The sequence below is a fragment of the Lemur catta genome, chromosome 2, assembly GCF_020740605.2.
Source record: "Lemur catta isolate mLemCat1 chromosome 2, mLemCat1.pri, whole genome shotgun sequence".
In the NCBI taxonomy this organism is placed as follows: Eukaryota; Metazoa; Chordata; class Mammalia; order Primates; family Lemuridae; genus Lemur; species Lemur catta.
The window spans coordinates 20,149,376-20,165,300 of record NC_059129.1 but is presented as its reverse complement, the minus strand read 5'-3'; the positions used below and the strand labels follow the sequence as shown (position 1 = coordinate 20,165,300).

Below are 15,925 nucleotides of genomic sequence, written 5' to 3'. Positions count from 1 at the left end.
GTCAGAGTGGAGACAGAGCTAGGGGAGTGTGTGGCCTCGCAGGGAGGGCCTGCCGGCCAGTACGCATCGCTTCCTGGCCTGAGCTGGACTTTATCTTGACGAGCCGGAAATGAGAGTTTGGCATTCATGCCCCACTGAAAGAATGTGATTTTCCTTCAGTTTTGTCAGTAAAATCTTTTTTTAACCTTTCCATGCTGAATGAAGTACTTATCTCCGCTGGCCACTTGGTCGCAGTGGCTGCCTCCACTGGGCTGCGTGGGCTCTGGACTGACGGTGCCTGCAGGGACGCCGGCCTCGGCCGTGGGTGTGCAGAAGCCGCCGCCGTGGAGCAGGCGCCGGAGAGCTCCGGTGTGCGGCGTGGACAGAGTGCAGGACTGATGTGTCAGGGAAGAACGCTTCACCCCGGGGTGGGTAACGTGTGCCCGTTCCTTTTCCTTCCCTTTCGGAACCTGTATTCTCTCCTGCGCTCTCTCCACTTCTGTGACAAGTTTTACAACTTTTTAAGAAAATCAATCTGTGGAAGCTTTCTGTCTCATCCCCATAAAATCTTTAGTAACATCGGTTGCAGTGTGCGGTAGTCAGAATGCAGAGGGGCACCGCACCTGATTGGCTGTGGGGTGCTGCGCCTGTGACTGTGGACTGGGAACATGGGGTCTGGCACAGCAGCAGTCCCCGTGACGATAGCTGCCATCATGATGGTTAGCGCTAGGCCTCGCGGTTGCCCCGAAGGCCACCTGCTTGGCTGGCCCTCTGGGAACCGCCAGGAATGGAGGAGCACAGTCTGGAAGCCACTGGCCAGGAGAACTTCACCCGAGGAGTTCGTGTTTCTGATTGTGGGTTCAGCCTGTGCTGGAGGCCTAGGGGGCGTTTCAGAGGTGGCCTGGGGCCTGCTGAAAAGCTCGCCTGGCTGTGGTTTGCAGGCACTGCCATGGCACAAGTCCGTCTGCGCCGGGGGCAGAGATGGTGCTGATCAGCTGTCACTGTGGTGTCGAGGCCCAGGCAGGGCTAGGCGTGGTGCGTGCAAGTTGCGAAAAGGGAAGGAAGAGGAAGTCTGCGGAATCAGGGGCGGCTCTTATCGTGGTGGCTGGGTAGAGCATTAGCGCACACTCGCCGCTCTGTGACGTCTGTTAGAGAATAGGCCGTGCTGGGCCCCAGCACCCCAGATAAGAAATAGCATCTGGAGGGTCATGTACATTTGAGAAGAGGGTGCCTAGGTCACCTCTGTCTTTTGGAAGCAAACATCTTTATCGGCCCCCCAAAAGGTGGTATTAAAATTTAAATTTCCTCAAACATATGGGGAAAAATCAAAGGTGAAATGATATGTTGTTTATTGTGTTAAGAAGTGAGTAAGGGAGATAGTAACCTTTGTTGATTGGTCTGTCAATTTTTTGGTGCCCTGAACTTCTGCTTCCTTGCTTACTCTGAAGGAGTTCATGTGAGGCCTGGCCCTGGGGAGGCAGCTCACGCCTTTGCTGCTGGGAGCTGCTCTCTGCGGAGACCGAGCTGGGGCCCCATGTCCAGGAGGGCGTGGATGTCCTAGTCCGCCTTGTTCACGCTCGGTACTGCCAAGCTCAGGGTGACATCCACCAGCCAGCCAGCAGACTTTTCATGAGCGCTTCTCTCAAGCTTCCCAGTAACTTTGTGTGAAGTTTGTTGGCCCTGAGCCAAGAACTTCCTCCTTACCCATGAAGCCGGGTCGCTGCTGTCTCTTTTCCACAAAAGAGCCCAGGAAAACACACACATCAATTCTCCATGTGCGAGGGTGGAGTCAGGCAGCTTGAGTACACTTTCCTTCCTTTGGCAAAGTGTAAAATCAGTCTTGTGCCTCCTCCCTTGGTGGCCTCAGCCGGTCACCCAGAGGAGATGCTGAACATGGGGACAGTGAAGAGATGGCTGAGCTGGAGACGACCCTCCTGTGGGGGCACAGCATGGCAGCCTCAGGGTGTGCCTTTGAGAAGACAGGGGCCTCTAGAAGGTAGACACTTGGGACGGGTGAGTGCACTTGGCCTGGGGGAGGGCTCGTGTCGACCCTGTTGTGAAACTGGCAAGATAGAGTAGGGACAAAGAACATGTGTTTACTAGACACCTATGGGTCCCAGAAACTTTCACACGTGACCTTCCCTGATCCTTGCACTAACCCTGCGTGCCAGGTAGCACGCTCTCATTCTGCAGTGGTCTCCCCAAGGTCATGGAGGTGGTTTGGTTGGAGTCTGGGTGTGAACTCAGGGCTGGCTGTCTCTCAGCCTGTGCTTGCTCATCACATTGCCTCTCATTCGGCAGTGCTTTCTCAGGCTTCGTCAGCCGTGACCTCTATTCCTGGCCTGTTCTTAATGCTGTGGCCAAGAAGCACAGTTCAGCAGACTCAGTCAAAAGAGCAGCATTGATTTTGCCATGACCGCTGACATGGGTCAGTGCCTTGGCAAGTCCTGAATCCCTGTTTATACCTGTTGTGCTTGGTGTGGACACAGGGGCTCCGGGTGATGTGAGGATGTGATTCCTGCCCAGAAGGAGCTTCCCTTCTGCCTGGGAAGATAAACTCACAGTGAATCAGAGGAGCAGAAAGGGTTGGACTGTGTGGTCCTAATCTTGGCTCTGCTTCCCAGATGCCAGAACATCAGAGGTTCCTGCTTGGCTGCTTACAAACACTACGGGGAAAAACACCCTGAAAATGTAGATTCTTGGAACTCACCTGCAGAGAGGTTCAGATTCAGTACTCTTTGCTAAGTACATTTCCCTTTTCACGAGTACACTCATGCTCATAATATGTGTACACATGTCATTATAAGGGGTGATGGGCTGGGTGGGTTGGCTCACTCACTTTGGGAGGCCGAGGTGGGAGGATCACTTGAGCTTAGGAGTTTGAAACCAGCTTGGGCAACATAGCAAGACTCCTGACTCTACAAAAAATAAAAATTAGAAAATAAACCAGCCATGGTGGTATGTGCACCTGTAGTCTCAGCTACTTGGGAGACTGAGCCAGGAGAGTCACTTGAGCCCAGGAGTTAGAAGCTGCAGTGAGCTGTTTCGTGCCACTGTATTCCAGCCTGGGTGACAGAGCAAGACCCTGTCTCCAAAGCGGGAAAAAAAAAAGTTGATGGATAAGAATTCAGCACAGTGTCTACCAGAGATTGGGCTCCTAGCCACCTGCACATGTTGAATATCCTCCTCCTTCTTCACTAGTATTGCTCTAACTGTTTGGTCTCAGGGTCCATTAACACTAATAATTATTGAAAACAAAGAGCATTTATTTGCAGGGGTCATATCTATCAATAGTTACCATATTAGAAATTAGAAATTAAAAAGTTATTTACAGTTTATTTATTTATAATTTCCTTAAAAACAAGTCATTAACTGTTAAAATTTAACATTACCTGTTAAAAATATATTTTCTAAAACAAAACAAAATTTAGTGAGAAGAATGACATTGTTTTTTACATTTCTGTAACTGTCTTTGACGTGCCGTTAAATAGAAGATAGTGGGATTCTCATGTTTGCATCTGTGTTCTGTCTGCTGTGGTCTGTTTTGTTGGAGTCTGTGCAGCTGGAAGCAGGAGGGCTGGGAGGCCCTGAGGGGCTGTGCACTCAGTGCTCAGCAATGCGTCCTTGTGTGGGTGCAAGGCTGCAGGGCTCAGTGTTCACCGTGTGTTGACACCTTCTGTGGCTAGTCCCCACCTGTCTGTGTGGTGTCTGTTTAAAATTCTGATTTCAGTGTAGAGGGCATTTTGTAGTATTCACTGGAATTCAGGAACATCAGTTAGTAAACATCTGGGGAGATATCCCCAGTTTTGGATTTTCTTGGGATGGTGTTACTCATGTCTCATAGAAAAGGCCCATTTTGCAGGATGCCATGGTGGTTGAAAGAAGATGACTTGGTTTGTAAGCAGCAGAGCTGACTTTCCTTCTAGGTGTTCTTGCCCTGGATGAACAGCTGGGAGGAACCCCCAGCCCCCCAACTTAAAGATGGCTCCTACTTGATTCCTGGTGGAATGAAGAGCTTGGGCAGTCTCAAGATGCTCTCTGGGAGCCCTGAGAGTCCAAGAGACTAGTACTTAGAGAGGGTGGGCCTGCCCAGAGATGTTTACAACTGCTGAACATGTGTGGGCTCTTTCGTGACTAGTCCTGTATTTTTAAATGGTCAGATTTTTCTTTTTGTTGTGGTATAGAAGCTAATTTCTTATTAATTGTCAAATAGTTCCATCTTAAAACCAAGTAAGAAACTAGAAGCTTTCTTGCTAAGATAAGGAACAAGGCAAGGATGTCCCCTCTCACCACTCCTGTTCAGCATCATACTGAAAGTTCTAGCTAATGCAATAAGACAAGAAAAGGAAATAAAAGTATATATGAAAAGAAAATAAGGGGAAGGGAGGTACAAAACTGTCTTTGTTTGCAGATGACATGATTTCTATGTAGAAAATCCCAGAAAATTAACAGAAAAACTTGTAGAACTAATAAGTTATTATAGCAGGATTGCAGGATATAAGGTTAGTATACACAAGTCAGCTGCTTTTGTATATACCAACAATGAGCAATTGGGATTTGAAATTAAAAATACAGTAACATTTACATTGGTACCAGTATAATACTTAGATACAAATAGGTGTAAGAGATATATCAGGAAATTATGAAAATTTGATGAAAGAAATCAAAAATCTTAATAAATGCAGAGACAGTTATGTTGGTGGATAGGAAGACTCAGTCAGTATTGTCAGGATGTCAGTTCTTCCCAACTTGATCTGTAGATTCAGTCTCACTCAGTGTCTCAGCAAGTTCTTTTGTGGATATCAATAGATTCCAGAGTTTAGATGGAGAGGCAAAAGTCCCAGAATGACTCATACAACACTGAAGAACAAAGTTGGGAGACTGACACTACCTGACTTCAATACTACGGTAATCAAGTGATCGTGATGTTGGTGAAAGAATGACAGACAGGCTGGAGAGTCTGGAAATAGACCCACACAAATATGGTCACCTGGTCTTCGACAGCAGAGCAAAGCCATGTCAATGGAGAACAGTCATTTCAACAAACGGTGCTGGGACAACTGAACATCCACAGGAAAAAAACATCTAGACACAGATCTTACACCTCTCACAAAAATTAACTCAATGTGGATCATAGACCTAAATGTAAAACACAAAAGTTTAAAACTTCTAGAAAACAATAGGAAAAAATCTAGCTGACCTTCAGTTTGGCGATGACATTTAGTATATGACACCAAAGCACAATACATGATAAGCTGGACCTAATTAAAATCAGAAATTTCCGCTCTGCAAACGACACTGTCAAAAGAATAAAAGGATAAGCCACAAACTGGGAGAAAATATTTTTCTTTTTCATGTCATGCAAAAGCCACGTCTGATAAGGGCCTGCTATCCAAAATATATAAAGAACTCTTAACAGTAAGAAAATAAACAATCCAATTTAAAAATGGATAAGAGATCTGAACAGACACCTCAGCAACGAAGACATACAGATGGCAAATAAACATATGAAAAGGTGCTCAAGGTCATATATCATTAGAGAATTGCAAGTTAAAACAACCAGATTCCACTGCACACTGTTAGAACAGCTTAATTCCAAAATACAACACCAAATACTGGCGAGGATGTGGAGCAGTAGGAACTGTCATTCCTTGCTGGTGGGCATGCAAAGTGGTACAGCCACTTCGGAAGATAGTTTGGCAGTTTCTTAGAAAACTAACCACACTCTTACTGTATGATCCAGCGGTTGTTCCCCTTGGAATTTATCCACGTGAGTGAACAACTTATGTCCACATAGAAACCAGCACACATGTGTTTATGGCAGCTTTATTCACAATTGCCAAAACTTGAAAGCAACCAAGATCTCTGTCTTAGTTCATTTTTATGTTGCTATAAAGGAATACCCTAGGCTGGGTAACTTAGAAAGAAAAGAGGTTTTTTTGGCTCATGGTTCTGCAAGCTGTATAAGAAGACTGGACCTGGCATCAGTTTCTGGTGAGGGCCTCAGGCTGCTCCCACTCATGGTGGCAGGGGCAGGGGAGCTGGCATGTGCAGAGATCACACGGCCAGAGGGAAAGCAAGAGACCGGAGTGAGCTGCCAGGCTCTTTTCAACACCCAGCTCTCAGGGGATCTAATGGAAGGAGGACTCAACTCTATTACTGCCACGAAGATGGCACCAGGGCATTCATGAGGGATCTTCCCCCATGACCCAGACACCTCCTGTGAGGCCCCACCTGCAACATTGGAATCATGTTTGACATGAGATTTGAAGGTTTAAACCAAATTACAGCATTCTGCCCCTGGGCCTCCAAATCATGCATTGTCCTCACATAGAAAATACAATCATTGCAGCCCAGCAGTCCATAGATGTCTTAACTTGTTCTAGCATCAGCTCAAAAGTCCAAAGTCTCATCTGGTACTTAAGGCAACTTCCTTTTACCTATGAGCTTGTAAAGTCAAAAATGAGTTCTTTACTTCCACAATATAATGGTGGAACAGACAACTGGTAAAATTTTCCATTCCAAAAAGGAGAAATAAGTCAAAAAAAGGAATAACAGGCCCCACACAAGTGTGAAACCCAGCAGGGCAAACATTAAATTTCAAAGCTCCAAAACAATTGTCATTAACTCCATGTCCCAAATCTTGGGCACAGTGGCTCGGGGATGGACTCCCAAGGCCTCAGGCAACCCGTCCCTGGGGCTTTGCTGGGCACAGCCCACGTGGTTGCTCTAGGTGTCGGAGTCTGGTGCCCGCGGCTGTTTAAGCTGGGGTTGCATGCTGCTGTTGGCTCCATAATTTGGAGGTCTGGATAGCGGTATCCCAGCTCCCGGAGCTCCACTAGACATGCCCTAGTAGGGACTCTGTGGCGTCTCCAGCCCCACATTTCTCCTCTGAATTGTCTTTGTCTAGTCTCTCTGCAGGGGCTCCATGTGTGCGGCAGCCTTCTGCCTGGGTACTCAGACTTTTTGGTACATCCGCTGTAAGCTAGGTGGAAGATTCCAAGCCTTCACCATTCTTGCATTCTGCGTGACTTAGCACCTTGTGCCAGCTGCCAAGGCTTATGGTTTTCGTGCTCTGGAGTGGTGGCCTGAGCCATGCTTGGGACCCTTCGAGCTGTGGCTGGGGCCAGAGCAGCAGGGATGCTCAGGGAGCAGCATCTGGAGGTGGCAGTGGCCCCCAAGTCCTGTCTCTGGAAACTATTCTGTCCTCCTAGGCCTGCGATGGGAGGTGTTGCCACAAAGATATCTGAAGTGTCTGCAGGGCCCTTAGCACCAGGCTCCCCCCTGACCCTTGCTGGTATCTCCGGCAAGTTGTAGCTTCACAGCACCCTTGGGTGTCTCTCCTGAAAGTGCTCTTTCCTTCTCTGACACATGGCCAGGCTGAGAATTTTCTAAAGTTTTACGCTCTACTTCCCTTTTAGTTATAAATTTCAACTTTAGGTCATTTCTTCCCTTCAGTATCTGATCATAGACTGTTAAAAGCAGCCATGCCAATCCTTGAATGCTTTGCTGCTTAGACATTTCTTCTGCCAGATACCTGGGGTCATTGCTCGTACGTTCAGCCCTCCACAGAGCCCTAGGGCATGGGCACAGTGCAGCCAGGTTTTTGCTTCAGCGTAACGAGGGTGCCCTTTGCTCTTGTTCCCAGTATTGTCCTCATTTCCACCCAAGACCTTGGCAGCACAGCCCTTACTGTCTATATTTTTTTATCAGCATTTTGATCATGACCACTTAACTAGTCTCTAAGAAGTTCCAAACTTTCCCTCATCTTCCTGTCCTTTTGTTAAGCCCTCCAAACTCTTCCAACTCTGCCTCTGGCCTAGTTCCAAAGCTGCTTCCACATTTCTAAGTATTGTTACAGCAGCAACCCTGTCTTTGGTAGCAATTTTCTGTGTTGGTCCATTTGCATTGCTATAAGGGAATACCTGAGGCTGCGTAATGTATAAAGAAGAGGTTTATTTGGCTCTCAGGATGTACAAGAAGCATGGCACCAGCATCTGCTTCTGGTGAGGGCCTCAGGGAGCCTCCCGTCAAGGCAGAATGTGCAGAGATCACATGGCAAGAGAGGAAGCAAGAGAGAGGGGAGGTGCCAGGCTCCTTTTAATGACTAGCTCTCGATGGGAGTTCTGGGAGGGATTTAGGGTGTGTGTGGCCAGGTTCCTCAGACCTGTGTGGTGGGCAGTGCAGACCTTTGTGATTGCCAGTCGCTGTGTGGAAGGAAGCAGGCCCGACGCTTCATTGTGCTTCCCAGTCCAGCCTTGGCTGGGGGAGGGGGTCACACCTGAGCTGCCTCCTCCTGCTGCTGCCCTCCATATCAGAACCCGCTCAGCCTTTGTAGCCATAAATATTCTGAATATTCCAGCTTGTTTGTGAGGATCAGCTGGGAGGACTTCAGCAAGGATGCCATCAGTGCTTGTGCAGAATGTCCCCTGGGACCCACAGGCTCAGCAGAGAAGGAGAAATAGTGCTTTGAATTTTAAATTGGTTTAAATTCCTTTTCACTGAACAGTCTTGAGCTGTTCCTTGTCTGTTTCTGTTGGAAGCCAAGGATGTTCAGGATCTTCTCATTTCTATGCTCTGCTAATTTTACTGCCTTTCCATATTTTCTTGCCATAAATATAACTGATTTTATTGTATTGAGGCCATTTTTAATATTGCCTTCCATAGCAAGCTAGAGAGATGAAAGGGATTGTGTCTTGCCAGACCTCAGAACACCTGTCCTTTCCTTTTGTCAGCATTTGTACCAGGCCTGCCTGGACGTGTCCCCCAAATGCTCCATGATGTGCCTGCCCTGTGTGCTTGGTTGGCTGCGGGGGCCTGGGGGAAGCTGACATCCTGCTTGTCCTCTCAGAGGCCCACAGTGCAGGAGGAGCAATGAGACACTCACCCCCTTACAAAACTCAGTGGGGTCTAGGAGAGAGGGTGTGGCCCGATGTCACGGGATGCCCAGAGACGTGGTATACGACGCAGAGTGAGAGGCTCTGACCTTGGAGCTGCTCCTTCGCTCCAGACTCCTGGGGTCTGTGCACTGGGTACCCACTGATGGCTGCCTGGGCCATGGGGGGCTGCAGCAGAGTGAAGAGAGCTCTCGACTTGGAGCCTCTTGCTATGGCAATGTGGCAACTAATGCGGAAGAGCCTGGGTGCTGTTGGCACAGCACAGGTCAGAGCTGCTCGGACCTCTGGTGAACCTGGTGGCTGTGCCCAGCCAGTCACCTGTGCTGGGGTTGGGGTGTAATCTAGGGTAGCTGCCCCAAGGTAGCTACCAGGTAGCATTTCCTTGGCTCACGGCCTGGTGCTTACCCTGCCTCTGGTGATCTGTTTTCTTCCTTTGCTGGGTCCCAGAAGCACAGCCTTATGGACTGGTCGGGGCTGTCCTGGCTGGGGGTCCCGTGGGAGCTGAGCCCTCCATGCCTCTCAACCTGCCTGCCCACCTGTCTGCCCTTTGTCAGTGGTGGCTGCACTGGGCATCATCTTCATGTCCAGACAGGACCCAGACGGCTGTCGGCCAGAGCCTGGGGCCGTGCATTGAGCTCCCTGGACTGTCTTCACTGTGTGTGTAAAAATAACTGCGTTTGTTTTTCTGATGTGCTTGCAGAAGCCAGGAGCCCTCGAGTCCAGCTGTGTGTGTTTTGCTCGCCTGGCTGCCTTTGTGTAGACCTGGGGGGGCGTGTAAGTTCTCCCCTCGGGAGGAGAAATACCCAGGGCTTCCTGTTCCGAGCTTGGTATTTCCCTGCAAGACCTTGTCACTGGCAGGTGGTGGATACAGACCCACGATGGAGGGTGTTGCCAGGCAGGTGTGGATGTCGGCAGGGAGCTCACAGAGCCTTTTGGAAACAGACGGCTCGACCTGCTTGTGCCTGTCCAAATTTCATGGTCCTGCAGAGATAAACTTTTGTTCTTCCATACCTATTACAGCACTTGCAGATTTCTACAGTCAGAACTCTGGCCTTCCCCCGTGGGCGAATGCCTCTCCCAGGCCTTTCCTGGGTCTCACCCCCCCCACCCCACCCCTGCCTTCCTGTCCCAGTCAGGGCTCCTCTGAGGGGTTCTGCAGGACTGTCCTGGTGACGCTGCTGCTTAGTCCTTGCTGCTTTCACTGTCTCTGGGCCTGGAGAGATCAAAGAGCTCCTGCCCACAAGTCCAGTTTTAGCCTCTGCAAGGGCTTCTCATGGTGTCCCCGTCATTGGCCTCCTGGATCCTGGCAGGTGAGGTTACTGTGCTGCCTCTGCTCTGGCCAGCTGATCACGGCCTGGCAGTGCTCCCTGTCCCTCGAGGCCCAGACACTGAAGCCGGTGGCAGCACTTCCTCCCCTGCTGCTGTCAGCTTGCTGCTGGCTGGCCCTTGGAGGGCTGCAGGGACTGGGGGGCACAGCACTGCAGTGAGCCCAGCACATGGACGTCCTGCTCCTGGGGGGGTGGGCAGAAGGGACCCCTCTGCAGGGAAGTCCAGTTGGATGCAGCCCAGGGCAGAGCCCAGCAGCTGCCTGTCCTGCTCCCAGGTGAAAAGGCCTTTGGAGGTGGGAGGCCTGGCCCTAGGCAGAGGGCGTTGGTTTCAGTGACCACGCTGGGCGGCATCTGACCCAGCGTCCATGCCAGGAACCCTGCGATGGCTGAGGCTCTTGTCTCCTGCCATCAGACGCAGCCCAGGGGAGGCGTGCCACCGGAGCTCTCTGTTGGGCACCTCCCGGTGTGATTTCCACCAGATGTCTCCCTCGTGTGTGGGAGCAGGTCGGCCAGGACTCTTCTGAACAGTCATTTTCTGGAAACAGCCTTATGTTTTGTGTTTCTGTGACTCCTTTGTTGATGAATGAGTGTTTCATGAGCCCTGAACTGCCTGCGTTATCAGTGGTTGCCCGACCTCCCCGTGCCCGCCCCTGTGGCCAATGCTGTGTGTCAGGGGCTCGAGCTGTGGGCAGCTCTGCCCGGGTCTCAGCAGGGCCGTTTGGTGAGATCTGAGGTGGGGCTGGCCAGTGACAGATGCAGCTCATGAGAGAATTGTAAAACGGTTAGTCTGGGACCAGGGAACTGTAAAGTATATGCAGAATGGAATCATCATCTGGCTTCATGAAAACCAAATTGATTTGGAAATAATTTGGGGGAAAGGCTTCAGCAGCTCAAGTACTCAACAGGGGACGAGACCAAGCCAGATATTGAATTTATTGTGCGTTGAAGCAGCCTCCCTACATTCTTGTAACCAGTGACTATGATTAAAAAAAGCATTTTATTTATTGAGTGCCTGTCATGTGTTGGGGCTCTCCGTCCATTCATTCTAATTATCGTAACAGGACTGAGCGGTGGACACTGTCCTCTTTCAGGTGCGACAAAAGTCTTGCCTGAGGTCACACAGCCACTCGCCAGAGCCCGCCCCGCCAGCTCCCAGCCCGTCCATCCTCACTGTGCCCTGTGGTCGGTGCCTCTCCCGGGCTGGCAGTGTGCCCATGAGGGCAGTGGGTTCTTGAGTGCCCGGCTTTCCACATTTCACTGTCCCCAGTGGGCCTTTGCCTGAGCCCAGCTCTGGGAATTTGGCACCGAAACCCACAGTGACCAGCCTGCTCACCAGGCATTTTGCTGGGGTGGGTGGTCTCTGCTGGTGTGAAGTTGTAAACTCAGGGGTTTTCCTGTGGGCCTTGGACCTCTTGCAGCCCCAGGCTCAGGAACTCCTTCTGCAGACCCTCACCTGTGCCGCTCCCAGAGCTGCTCGTGCTGATTTCCCGGCAGCCCTGCCCTCTCCTCCACGTGGAGCTGCTTCCTTCACGGGGGTAGCATTCTGAAAGGCGGTCTCCCTCGCTCTGGGGAGAACCCCAGATCCTCAGGAAGGAGGGCCTGCCTCTGCGACCTCTCCTGCCTCAGCTCTGCCTCCTCCCTCTCTCCTGGCTCTCAGGTCTTACCTGGGGTGTCCACTCTGCAGGTCCCTGGGGCCGCACTGGATGCTGCCTTCTCTGGGTGCCCCCGTGATAGCCTCAGATCCATGACTGTCTCCCCCTCTTCGTAAGCAGGGGAGGGTGGGCAAAGGGCCTTGGGCCCCACTCACATTAGTACTGAGCTGATTTCCACTGGGACAAATGAGTCAGGCCTGTGGCTAGCCCTGTGCAGGACTACCCCCAAAGTGAGAGTTGGTGAGAGACCCCCTTAAGGAGGGCATTCAGATGCCCTCATCCTCTGGGTGTGCCTTTCAACTCCAACTCGTATGTCGTTACTCAAATCGGCTTCTTTATTGCAGATTCTCAGTTTCAATTCACCGTTGTTTGAAATGCCCTATTAGGTGCACAGTAACATCATTTATCAGCCAATTTGCCTGGGAGTGTGAAGCTGGGTTATTTATTCTGAGGTCTGTGGTTTCTAATGAAGCCCGACCCCCGGGGGACAGTGGAGTTGTTGAACACCTGCCTTGCCCAAGCGCGTGGCTCGTGTGGGGCTGACGATGGGCTCGGAAACCGCTTGAGTGATCATTTCCTTACTTCCTTGCAGAGGGAACTTACTAAACCTGTGTGTTTAAAATCACTGAGTGACACAGTAGGCGGTCCTCAGAAACATCCCTAGGCCTGCTCACGCTGGGTTTTCAGGCTGAGCTCTTTCTGGCGAGCACTTGGCACAGCAGGACCTTTAGGGGCCACACATGGAGGTGACCATTACCGGTCTGTGTCTTTGTTTTTAATGGCTCTTCTGGGCACAACACGCACTGTGTCCCATGGCTGCCAGGTACCCCGCCCCTCCCCCAGCCTGAGGTGCCTGTGCTTGGTGGGGGAAGGAAGGGGACTTCAGGGATTGGGGTCCACATCTGCTGCCCTATGTCTCTGCCCGTTTTTCATATGTGTTGAGTGCCTGTGTCCTTACTTGAAAATGGAATTTGAGGTTTCCTGTTTCATGATCCTCTTTTAGGTGGAGTATCTTTATTTTTGGATCAGTGACCTGGGACCCTCCGTGGGTTATTTTTTGTAGGTGTTTCTGGTCGGTGCACCCCACTTTGCGGCCTTGCTACCTTCATTGTTGCTGTCTGAGGTGCTCTGATATCGTCATCTCACTAGGTCTGTGCAGGAGCCCTGGGCCACAGCAGTGGGGTGCTGTCCAGCCTTCACAGGGCAGGAAGGCGAGGGCTGGAGCCTGGGTCTGTCACCACATCCACTGCTCCTGGGGCCCCGATTGTGTCCAGCTCTGTTTGTGGAAAGTAGCACAGGAACATCATCCCTTGCTAAGAGACTTGCTCACCGCCACGGGCTTTTCTCATCTCTGGCACCATAAATGTCAGGAGGCAGAGGTTCAGCGGGCTGGGCACTAATTGGCTGCTCTCTTAGAAGCTGAGTGCTGGTTCTCTTTTAAATAGATGCTTTGAGCTGACTTTTCAGGTAGTCTGTTTTCTTGAGATTCTAAAGCTGGACAAATGTCAGGAGTCTTTCTTGATATCGTCTCCTTAGTTTATTTTTGAGAACTGTGGGCAAATGACCCCAGGAAACTATTAGGTAGAAGGTGGGAACTCAGTCTACTCTTAGAGCAGGTTCTGCTCAGCATCTTGGCTTCTGAACGTGTTTCTCTGCTGCCTGGGTAAGAGGGCTGGCAGTTCATCATCGTCTCTTGTTCAGAAACATCAGAAATCTCAAGCTGGTCTCCTTGCCACTTAGGTGCTTCTCACCATGGTGGGGGATTTGTAGCTGGATTGAGTTAGCCAAGCCCTTCCCTTGGCTCACCTGGACAGATGAGAACTCAAATGTTCAGAGGATATTTTAAACTCCTTTTCAAAAATCTCATCCTGAAAATACAGGTAGAATCTCATTTAACAGGCTGGGGGGAGGCATAATTGCCCGGCTTTCTGAAGTGTCACCTGGTGGACACATGGTGCTGGTGGGCAGAATGAAGGACTGTTCCCTGGAGGCTCAGCCAGGGCTGTTGTTGGTGCCTGCTTGCTCTCCCCAGCTAGGTCCTGCTCTGTGGTCTGCCAAGCCCCTGCTGCGTGCTGGTGTCTTGCCTTCCCTCGCGCACACCCTGCAGGCCAGCATCTGCACAGAGCACCTCAGGGCACTTAGCAGCTGTGCTAATGCTGGGAACTCAGGCTGCCTCCACCATGCCATTTACTGACCACATGACCTCCAGGGTCTCACCTAACCATTCTGGGACAGCTCTCATCTGTAAGACTGTGGTACTTACTGCCAGCGTGGCTGTGAGGACTGACACCCTAACTCAGGCAGCTGCTCAGGGCCTGGCAGGCGGGAGGTGCCCAGGAGGAGGAGCCAGGGCTGCCATTGTCACTGCTGTGACCCTCTCGCCCTCGGCCTTGGTTCTCCCAGGTGCTGGGTTTCCCCGCTGGGGCTTTCACTCCCTCTGCTGCTTTTCCTGTCCCTGGCAAACTGCACCTCCCACAGGAGGCCGCTGGCTTCCCAGGCAGAGCCCTGGTGCCCTCCTCGCTGGGTGACCCCTGTTGTGCACTGCCACTGTGCATCGTGCTAAAGAAGGCTCTCGAATCCGGAGTCCCTCGTTCTCAGTGTGCCAAGTGCCCTGCAGGAACGGCGCTTCCTGCCTGAGTGCAGGGTGTGTGTGGTACTGCCCCCATGGACACGCTCCCCTCCCGGACGGGACCTCTCAGGGTACAAGGACCCAGCTGGTCTGCATGGGGAGGCATGGGGGCCCCAAACTCTCCTAGCCCCACAGAGGGGAGGAACTTCAGGACCCCATCCCCGCCAGGGTCCTTGGGTTCTCCCGCCAGCCCCTCCAGGCCAGGCTGTTTCTGGTTGGCTTGGGGCAGCTCTTCCCCAGGCTCCTCTCTTGAATCTCAGCTCCGCCTGCCCTCGGGGAGCCTACTCTTCCTGGGGCACCTCTCTCTTGGGGTACTGGGCTCTTACTGAATCAGAGTTCCTGTGCCCACATCGTAGTCCATTTCCCTGCTTTTCTTTGGACATTCTGTGTGATGGAAGACTCTTCTGAGCTCTTGTACACCCTGAATTTGGGGAGGGCAGAGGACTGGTGGAGTCTGCTTTTCTCCAAAGTCGGCTGAGAGGGTCTGGCACTGCTGCCCCCAGGGCCTGCCCCTTGTGTGGTATCTGTGGGTCTGCCCCCAGCTGCGTTGCTGTGTGGAATGTGCTGGGCCCTGACTTGGCCTCTGGCTGTGTCAGAGAAGGACGCTATCGGGTGGCATCATCGGGACCCCCTGCGAGTGTGCTTCCTGCAGCAGACACCCTCATTAGTCCCAGTCAAGGAGTCTGTGCAGGTTTTTGATGACTTTGGGGTGAGATGGACAGGTACAGGCCCCTGAGTGGCTGCTCTGACGGGGGCGGGAGCCCTAGGCTGCCTTTCGGCTGTGAGTCAGCTGGCCCATTGGCACAGGCTGGGCCAGAAGAGGCCGCGTGGGGAGGGAGTGAATCTGCAGTCAAGGACAGGGACTTGCTCCCACCATGGTGTCAGGAGCCCCAGTGCGTTGGGTGGACACTCAGCACCTAGGGCAGGGAGCCTGGCCCCAGAACCTGTCCAGCTGGTGGTGGGTTTGTCCCAGGGTCAGGGGTGAGTTGTTGAGTGCTGGGAGTTCCTGGCTGCGTCTGTATTCTGGGGCTGCTTGGAGCCTCCACCTTGGCTCCTGGTGGTGTGTCCCTGGGTTTCTCAGCTCGGAAAAGGTGGGCCCAGCCTGGCTGCAGGTGCCCCCCAGGGTCTCGTGGCTTCCACCGTGGAGGTTTCCACCCTGGGGCCTGCATCGTACCCGGCTCCTCCTCCAGGGTGCGAGCTGTCGTTCCCGTGGCTGTCTGGGTCTGACGGAGGGCCTTGCAGGGCACTGGCTGTTTTGAAGTAACTAAAAAGCTCTTGCCAGAGAAACAAAGGGTGCCGACTGATTGGTGGCCTTATTTATTTTTTTCTGGGCTTGCATGGTAAACAGCTTTGATTCTTTGCTCAGTGGGAACAGATTGGGAGGCATTTGCCGGATTGATTCCTCACCTGCAGGGACGCACAACTGGAGGCAGCCTATCG

The 15,925-nt window shown here is 51.9% G+C and overlaps 1 protein-coding gene across 5 annotated transcripts in view; it reads left to right on the top strand.

The window, feature by feature from the left end:
* Positions 1–15,925, top strand: part of MAD1L1 (mitotic arrest deficient 1 like 1) — a 361,733-nt gene that overhangs the window by 70,271 nt on the left and 275,537 nt on the right. The gene's annotated exons all lie outside the window — the stretch shown is intronic.